This window comes from Mesoplodon densirostris, chromosome 2 (assembly GCF_025265405.1).
Source record: "Mesoplodon densirostris isolate mMesDen1 chromosome 2, mMesDen1 primary haplotype, whole genome shotgun sequence".
Classification (NCBI taxonomy): domain Eukaryota; kingdom Metazoa; phylum Chordata; class Mammalia; order Artiodactyla; family Ziphiidae; genus Mesoplodon; species Mesoplodon densirostris.
Window position 1 is genome coordinate 150318733 of NC_082662.1, and position 9896 is coordinate 150328628.

Sequence of the window (9896 nt, forward strand, 5' to 3'; positions counted from 1 at the left end):
TTACATTTACATAGCTCTTTCCAGTTTTCAAACATCCCATATGCGCCTTGTCAATGCTTGTAATATATGTACTGTTTCAAATGCCCTTTCTCCTCAGCTAGATTGCAAGTGGTTCCTTACAAGCAGCCTCTGATGGTCTGTGTCTTTCTTCCTGGCACAGTACTTGACAAGAGCCAATGCTTGCTATTTATTGTTTAGTAACATGGTTTAAGTAAGCAAAGAAGAACAAAGTCACCACCCAAAGCTACCTAGTCATCGGAGTTCTTGACTATTCGCAAAAGGGGGAGATGGAAAAGACTCAATTTTTTGGTGTCACTTCCAATGGATCTATGTAGCGGTCCACTATGATCAGAAATTACCTAAGTGGTTTCTACTCTATCAACACAGTAAATTTGGTCTACGAGTCAAAATAGTTGGGTCAGCATGACACTAAAACCATTTTTACATCAAGAATGATTCCGACTATGGGTCAAATATTTATCCTCTTTGCTGAGACGCTGCTAACACCTAAATCCCCAGTACCCCTAAATTTCCACAGAAGAAAGGAGGATTCTTTTCAATTACCAGTTGAAAAGAAAGGCATACTTGGGGTAATGGGCAGTAAGTTTCCAAAAGACTTTTGTCCAGAAATTAGAGGCAAAATTTCTAGTATATTTTATAATAAGAGGACACATGTAGCTGACTCCCTTAGATAAGATTTTCGAGACAGAAACAAAAACAACTTGAACTTTGAGAAAGATTATTTTCCTAAGGCAGCATCAGAGGACTTGGTGCATTTATTCAGTTCAGTGGTTTACAAAGCTGTGGATGCATATAGTTCAAAACAAACATATAGTTCAAAACAAACAAAACATATAGTTCAAAACAGTGCCAGTTCCCTGTGTGAGCCACCCAGTGGTGGGAACACCCATTCCAAGGCTCATAGGTGTCCTTTCATTAAGTGGAAAATTCCACTAAAAATGAAAAATGATACTATCATACCAGCATACTAGTACTGATTAAAAGATAAGCCTCAAATGCCTTTCCACATTTGGGGACTATCTAGCACAATCAGGGTACCACAGGTGATAATTAGCATTTGCCTGATACAACGAGGTGCATATTTTGCCACTTAGGATCTACAGCAGACTTACTTATAGTGGAAGCTTAGACAGTCCTGCACTACTCACTATTATTACCAAACTGTCTCTGAGAGGTTTGTAATTTTTTAAATTAACTCAACAAAATCATATTAAGCACCTACTAGGTTCCAAGCACTGAACTGGGACAGAGGCAATTAAACTCACCTTGCCTTTACAAACTAACAATCTCAATCTAGTGGTGAAGACAAATACGTAATAATTTTGCTAAACTGTGATGATTGCTATAATAAATGTAGGAATAGTACAGTAGACTCAGGAGAAGCAAAGAAGTATATCAATCATCTAATATTAGACTGTTAAAAGGGACATCCACAGTGCTAACAGCAAAATAATGAGGTTACTACCATTCTTCAACTGCTTTCCTGAAAACCATTTTAAAACCACTTATTTTTCTATCAAGAACTTAGTAATTCAATTGGTCATAAGACCCAAAATGATTTTTAAAAAGAGACAGAGAGAGAGAATCACAAACTTCGTCAACTCCAGACTTCATCAACTCCCACTCACCCACCCATCTACCTCCAAAATACGAGTCAACCCTAGTTTAAATTTACAGGGTTCAAGATCACCCACAATAACCCAGAGAAGCTCATGTGACTCCTGGTTGCCTATGATCAGAAAAGCAAGAGAAGACCAAGTCAATTCCAAAAGCAACCTAGGACACAGCTAAGTTCTTTGCACTCCCAAGGCCCTCCAAGTTTTCCTTCTCCCCTACCTTTCCAGGCCACAGTTACCTAAACAGTCTCCCATCCTCTCACGGGTTGCCCTCTAGCCATATAGCCAATGTCCCCCAGATGTTCTCCAGATCACTATCAACTAACTTTTTTACACAAGTGTCTTGCACATAATATAAGAGCTCACTTAGATCTGTGAAGGAATGAGTTTTTCTACTTCTATTCATTTTATCAAATTGTTCTATGTCAGTTGCTGTTTCCATGTCTCCCTTTCCTTCCTCTCCCACCACAAATCTCTGCCCACCCCTCTCATCGCATTCATTTGTGAAAGTAATAGAAGGGAGATGTACAGAAGGAAGAATACGGATTCTGGAATTAGACATCTCTGATTCAAACGCTGACAATATCATCTTATTAAGTCACTTAATATCTCTGACCCCCAGTTTCTCCACTGTAAAATGAGGATAATTCCCCCAATATATAGTGTTATTGTGAGGGCTGAGATATGTATAAAGTTCCTGGTATGCTTAGGTGTTAAGCACTTAGCATGCAATAAATGCTAGTTTCTTTTCTTTCTTAAGACCAGCTTAAATCCCTGCTCTTCTGAGAAGGCTCTCAGCTTTTACCCACTGAGTATCCATCTCTACTGTAGCACAGTAGTGCTGCCCCAGTCTCTGAAGGCCTCTATAGTAAGAAAATCTGCAGTTGAGAAACTTCAGACATTATAGAGGAAACAAAATTTGGGAACTGAGGACACCATTAAACCTGAACTGTTTTAAATACAGTAAAATGAAGCCATAATCCAACTTGCTAAATAAAACTATGACATTCAATGTCATTTCAATGACATTTAGACCTTATAATTAGTCATTATGACTACTGTGGTATTATTTTCCATTTACCACTCCCTGCTCTTTAGAAAACTTCTAGTTTCCCACCCTGTAATTAGTAAAGCTGCTTGCAACTTCATTTGGCTTTGAAGCAAATAATCCAGGTACTGCCAGAAGGTGTGTTTTTATCTGCCTCCAAGTGTTTGATGCCTATCTGATCCTATAGCTCAGTGCTATTGACTCTGAGTCTTAAATTCCAATATGGGCTCCTAAACAGGGAAGCACATAGATGCTTGAGAGGATAAAAGCTTTAGCTAAGCTTGGATAAACCACTGTGTATTGCCAAGTAGGCATTCTACAATCCCACTTCCAGTACTCAGGTCCACGTGGCTCTCCTGGGTCCATGATAATCTCATGTGCAAAGGCTTTTTAGCTTCCAACCACCCATTCCACAGCCTGAAAATTGACCTGTTTTTCAGCCTCCTCTGTTAGCTTCCTCAGGCTTCTTGAACAATAACTCCAGTCCTATTCTGTTTTCCCCTTAACTCTCTTTCCTAATACCCTTTTCAGTGCCATTAAATGCTTGACTCCTCTACCACCAATTCCTATGTAACTGGCTACTTGGCTCCTTCTATGTAAAAAAGCAAAAAACTAACATTTATGTGTCAGGCCCCATTCCATTCTAAGCACTTCCACTGTATTAACTCATTTAACATTCATGACAAAATTAGAAGGTGGCTACTATTACTATCCCCATTTTACAGGTGAGGAAACTGAGGCTCAGAAAGGTTATGAGTCAGGGTTCAAATTTGGGCAGTGTATGGGTCCAACAGTCAGCACTTGTCAAATTTCCTTGATTCTTTGCTCAAACCTCAGACCACATAGAGTGTCTATTTTCGGTTTTGTATAAAGCGTGTTTTCAGGTGAAATAAACCCTTGTGAAATCACAGCCTGTTTCCTTCTCCTTCTCCCCCTCCTCTTTCTTCTTCTTTACATTGTCTAATGTCATATAAATGTCGCTTGATCAGAGCTCCAAGGTGTCACCACAATTAGGTAGATTCTCAGGTAAAAAAGAAATCCCTCCATGTCATATCCCAAAGTCTCCTCCTGCCTTATCCCATCTCTAACTGAGAGACGTGCTCTCTCTCTGGGGTCTCCAATAAAGATGTGATACAGAAAAATTTAGAAACATTATTCTGGATCAGACCACACACTACTCTGTACAGTATTCTGCTTTCTGACAGGAAAAAAAAAGGACATTTCGTAAAAGACATCTACAGGGAATTCCCTGGTAGTCCAGTGGTTAGGACTCTGTGCTTCCACTGCAGGGGGCATGGGTTCGATCCCTGGCTGGGGAACTAAGATCCTGCAAGCTGTATGGTGTGGCCAAAAATAAATAAATAAAGTTTTTTCTTTTTTTAAAGACATCTACAGCTGCATGTCACAATCCTTACTGTCTTTTAATGAACTTTAATGGATCTATCATTCACTAATATTTCATGCCTTTGTGAACCAACTAATATTACCAAGGTAGAAACTCTTATAGATGTTCTATAATATCTCTAATGAACATGAAAACTAACTTTTAGTGTCAAGATATACCCTCTACTTCTTTTTTTTTAATTTCATAGTTGTATTATATTTTAAAACCTGTTCAATTGTCAAAGCTTTGCTGGTTGATGATAAATTATATAGTCAACCCTATTACCATCATCAAAAAACATTGACTTTTTATACCCAAAGTTCTTTTTTCTTCTTTTTAATTAGGGTATGGTTATTTTACAATGTTGTGTTAGTTCTACTGGAGTTCAAAGTGGAGTTTGCTGTACTATACAGCAGGTTCTTATTAGTTATCTATTTTATACATATTAGTGTGTATATGTCAATCCCCATCTCCCAATTCATCCTAACCCCCACTTTCCCCCATTGGTGTCCATACATTTGTTCTCTATATCTGTGCCTCTATTTCTGCCTTGCAAACCGGTTCATCTGTACCATTTTCTAGGTTCCACATATATGCGTTAATATACGATATTTGTCTTTCTCTTTCTGACTCACTTCACTCTGTACGATAGTCTCTAGGTCTGTCCACATCTGTAAAACTGACCCAATTACGTTCCTTTTTATGGCTGAGTAATATTCCATTGTATATATGTACCACATCTCCTTTATCCAATCGTCTGTTGATGGACATTTAGGTTGCTTCCATGTCCTGGTTATTGTAAACAGTGCTGCAATGAACATTGGTGTGCATGTGTCTTTTGAATTATGGTTTTCTCAGGGTATATGCCCAGTAGTGGGATTGCTGGGTCCTATGGTAATTCTATTTTAGTTTTTTAAGGAACATCCATACTGTTCTCCATAGTGGCCGTATCAATTTACATTCCCACCAACAGTGCAAGAGGGTTCCCTTTTCTCCACACCCTCTCCAGCATTTGTTGTTTGTAGATTTTCTGATGATGCCCATTCTAACTGGTGTGAGGTGATACCTCATTGCAGTTTTGATTTGCGTTTCTCTAATAATTAGTGATGTTGATCAGCTTTTCATGTGCTTCTTGGCCATCTGTATGTCTTCTTTGGATAAGTGTCTATTTAGGTCTTCCACCCATTTCTTGATTGGGTTGTTGATGGATATATACTCTACTTCTGACATGATTTTATGACTCACTGAATAAGTTATGTTTGCTCCATTCAATTACTCAACAAACATTTAGTGAGCTCTGGGATATCACGGCAACCAAGACAGACAGTATTATTTCTCTCCTGGTATTTAAACACCAGCATAGGACATACAATCAACACAAAAGCATTTAATTGCAGATAATGATGAGTATCATGAAGACAACCAGGCAGAATGATGTGTGAGAAAGTGAAGTGGATGGGTATAGGGCAAATTAGTTTAGACTGGGTTATCAAGGAAGGCCTCTCTGAGAAGGTGGCATTTAGCTAAGACCTGAATACCGAGAAGTAAGCATGCACATTCCAGGCAGAGGAAATAGTGAACGCAAAGTCTTCAGGTGGAAAAAAGACCAAGGCACTCCTGCCCTTGGAGAGCTCACCATTGTGTATGCTTCTTCATGACTTTATAAACTTTATACAAAAATCCTGTCAATCTTAATTGTTGTGGACTAAAACATGCAAATCACATCTATGAGTTTCTATCGCCCTTATCACCACAGTTGCCAAATTTCCAGGACTGTTGTGTCTTGGTTCTCTCCAGAGCACTCCTGTCAGGGCCAGCTGCAAATACCCAGCAATACCTGTTGATAATTAACACCAACAGACCATGGAAAACATTTTTCAAGTCAGTCAACCATAACATTCTTACTAAACAAGACTGCGGGAGATTTAGTCCAGTTCTTGGGGAGCTGGGCCATACATTCCTGCATGACCACCACCTGTCCAATCCCTCACCCTATCTCATCCTGTCCCCAGGAGCTGAAATGGCTGTGCTGAGTGATTACCTTTCTTGATCTGTGGGAAACCAGTAGTTAACAACTGAGGATTGTCTTTTTCATTGCTTTATGTTGAAACACTGTTAACAACCTCAGGCTTGTACCTGGTACCAGATTAGTCATTAGTAAAAGTTCTAATACTTCACTTGATAAAGAGATAATTTACAAAAAGATAAACTTTACTAGACATTCCTGATGAGCTGACATCCTAGGCATTAAAAGCATCATAAAGTTAAAATAGACCAAATTCCATATGATAATTACATCCTGACATTGGGAATGAATATACTTTTTTTGCATTCTATCTATTCATTATTCACACAGCTGAATTTATCAGACCTGAACTGTACCACTGTCTTAGACTATTTTCCCCTAATCTAGTCTAAGTCTCCACATTCCCAAGGCTTTGGGGAGCTGTCTCATTGGTATCACCTTTGCTAACATTAGGGTGTGACATTCTCCCTCATTCACATCTTCACTCATTGGCCCACACATCTCTGGAGAACAGTAAGATATCTTCTACTTGGATGTTTGTAGAAAGCCATCACAATCTCTTACTGAGGAAATTTTTTTTAATACCCTGAAAGTTTGTGCTTCCCTAAATGGATCCAGTTTGCTTCTCTCTGTCCTGTAGCTGAGGCTAGTTTTCAATCCTAGAGACATTATACCTCTATGATCATATAATTAAGAGTACCAAACATAAATTCCAGTCTTGTATTTTACTTATTCACTCAAAAAATTCTTATTACATACCTGTTGTGTACCAGACCCTGCATCACTAATAGGTTTTGCATTTTGGACAAGTAACTAAACTGCTCTATGCCCCAGTTTTCTTATTTGTACATATCTTTATGAAGAGGACATTGTACTAGATAATATCTAGTCCTTGCAGTTCTAAATGTCTTTGTTTTTAAATCCATTTCTAACTTCCATATTGTTTCTCAATCACACCCGTCTCTAAGTAAACTGGTCTTATCATATGGAAATTTCCCATTAAAATAAAGGCTAGTATTGGTTATATCTCCTAAAGTGTTCATATAATTCCATTGACTGAGAGAGAAAAAATTTAGATTAATCAATATTTCTGGAGTTTAGATGATTATTTGCAAGGATAATCGATAAAGAAATTATACTATATATATATATTCATAAACAAGAGAAGAGTAATATGATGTAAATGACTCAGAATCAGTTTCCTCAAGAAGAAAAATCAAGTATATGACCAAGCACTGAAAAGATAAATCAACATGTAAAACTCAAAGATGAATAGACCATATAAAAAACAGGTATACATATATATTGCTGGTAACATTGTATATTCTTTCTAAAGAATAAGTTGACAACATGCATCAAGGGCCATAAAACTGGTTATGCAGACTCATTGCAGTAACAGTCCTTCAGTTTTTCATCTCTTGATTCTGGGCTCACTCATGTAATTTTCTTTGTCCAGTTAGCTTGCTATCTTTCCAACCATGCTCCTTGGCCTTAAGCCATGAGATCATGCTCAGGTTAGCCTGATGAGTAGATGTGAGAAACACATGGAGGAGGATCAGACCTTTCCAACTGGGACCCACAATTTGCCTGAGTTAAAGAGCTGGAGCTGGGAGTTTAGGAAGGCTAAAGAAGCTAGAATTTGCAGGGTGATACACCAGAGAGAGCTCTGATCTGCAAAGGGTCACCCTTGTGTCTTCAGCTGAGTAATAATCAGCACGTGTGTGAGAAAACTATCGAAGGTCTGGGAAACAACTGTCCAAAAGGATTAGAAAGAATAATTCCCAGAGCTCAGACAGAGCCAGAAATAGTTCCTGTTCCCACCAGCTAGAGTGGAAAAACACATAATTAATGAGACAACGGATTGAGTGATCAGAAAATTTGTCCTGTGTAGTGGGGCAAAATCTGCCCTAGACAAAAGACTGTTCTGCTCCCACCTAGCAAAACCTAAAAGCAAGACTAAAAGGATCAAACTGTTTCCAAGTAACTTAACTGAATCCCAGAACAAATCTCAAGAATATTTATAGAAATACAAAAATATCCAGAAGCTCAAAAAAACTCCAAGTACAAGAAGTATAAATAAAACTACACCAAGTCACATCATTATCAAATCGCCTAAAACCAATGATAAAGAGAAAATCTTTAAAAGAAACCAGTGAAAAGACATTAAGTACAGAGGACCAAAGATAAAAATGACAGCAGACTTCTTGTTGTAAAGAGCAAAACCAAGAGACAATGGGGCAACATCTAAAAAGCACTGAAAGACAAAAATCTGCCAACCTAGAATTCTATATTCAGTAAAAATAGCCTTCAGAAATGATGATTTATTGAGACATACAAAAGCTGAAAGAATTTATCTACAGCAAAACTTCCCTACAAAAAATGTTAAAGGAAATCCTTTGGGCAGAGGAAAAATACCACCAAATGGAAATCTAGATCTATCCAAGGAAAGAAGAACACCAAAATTGTAACTATGTGGGTTCTAGAGAGAAATTTCTCCATTATTTCCTCCCTCCCATCACCACTCAGGCTATGTTCCACTTAGAAATACAACTGAATGAGGCTTCATCTCATACATACAGTTTATATAACATCATATATGGTAAATTATATTCATTCAATAGTCATTCAACAAATATCCATTGAGCCTGTACTATGTTTCAGACACTGGGGATAAACTTGCTAAAACAGACAAGCCCCTCTAACAAGCCCATGGAGCTCACTTCCAGCATTTGATCCTCTTATTCACAGACATGAGAACACAGTATCATAGTCACACTGCAATTTGCTGACATTGTTTTATTTATGCTTTAATAATTCTTATTTATGTTTTAATAATTCCCTCCAGAAACTTCAATTTGGTTGTTTCATCATAATTAAGTAATCCAATACAACAATTCAGTTATTAATAGAAGGCCTCTAAATATTGTCAGTGATGTTATTTACCTAGGCCTAGACCAAAATGCAATCTAAACAAAGTAATTTTATTATTTTTCATTATGTCAACTTTTTATCAGGCTGCTGGCATTGGGGTAGGAAGAAAGGGGAAAGGAGGACAAAGAAGCCATTTAGGACTAAAATAAGCTTCTGTTTCTTTTATAATCCATATATTTTACAAATCAATGTGAAGGTGCTCACCATAGGCATACACAATAATGCAATATAAATGAAAAAGCACAAATATCTGGAGGCCATGAATACCTGGAAGAAGCAAATATGCTAGCCCCAAGTGCTAATTTTGTTACTAAAATTATTAATAGGGCCTCCCTGGTGGCGCAAGTGGTTGAGAGTCCGCCTGCCGATGCAGGGGATACGGGTTCGTGCCCCGGTCTGGGAGGATCCCATATGCCGCGGAGCGGCTGGGCCCGTGGGCCATGGCCGCTGAGCCTGCGCGTCCGGAGCCTGTGCTCCGCAACGGGGGAGGCCGTGACAGTGAGAGGCCCGCATACCGCAAAAAAAAAAAAAAAAAAAAATTATTAATAAACATGACTTGGAGCTTCCTGGCAGCCATAGCAAAAAGGGAAACACAACTGGTAAGAAATTGTGTTTTGTGTCATGGAGAAAAAATTATTAATGCACAGATACTCACTGCCTTTTACTTCCTTTCCCCTAGATGTCTTTAAACATTACTTCTCCAAGCCAGGCTTTTGATAGATGCTAGAACTGGCAGGGGATTGGAAAAAAACCAGGATATACACTATGAGGAAACACAGGACTTCTATATCACTATCTGAAGGGGAAATCATATATTTTGGTACTTAACATCTATTTTGTAAGTTGTCCTCACCCAGGAAGTAGGTTACT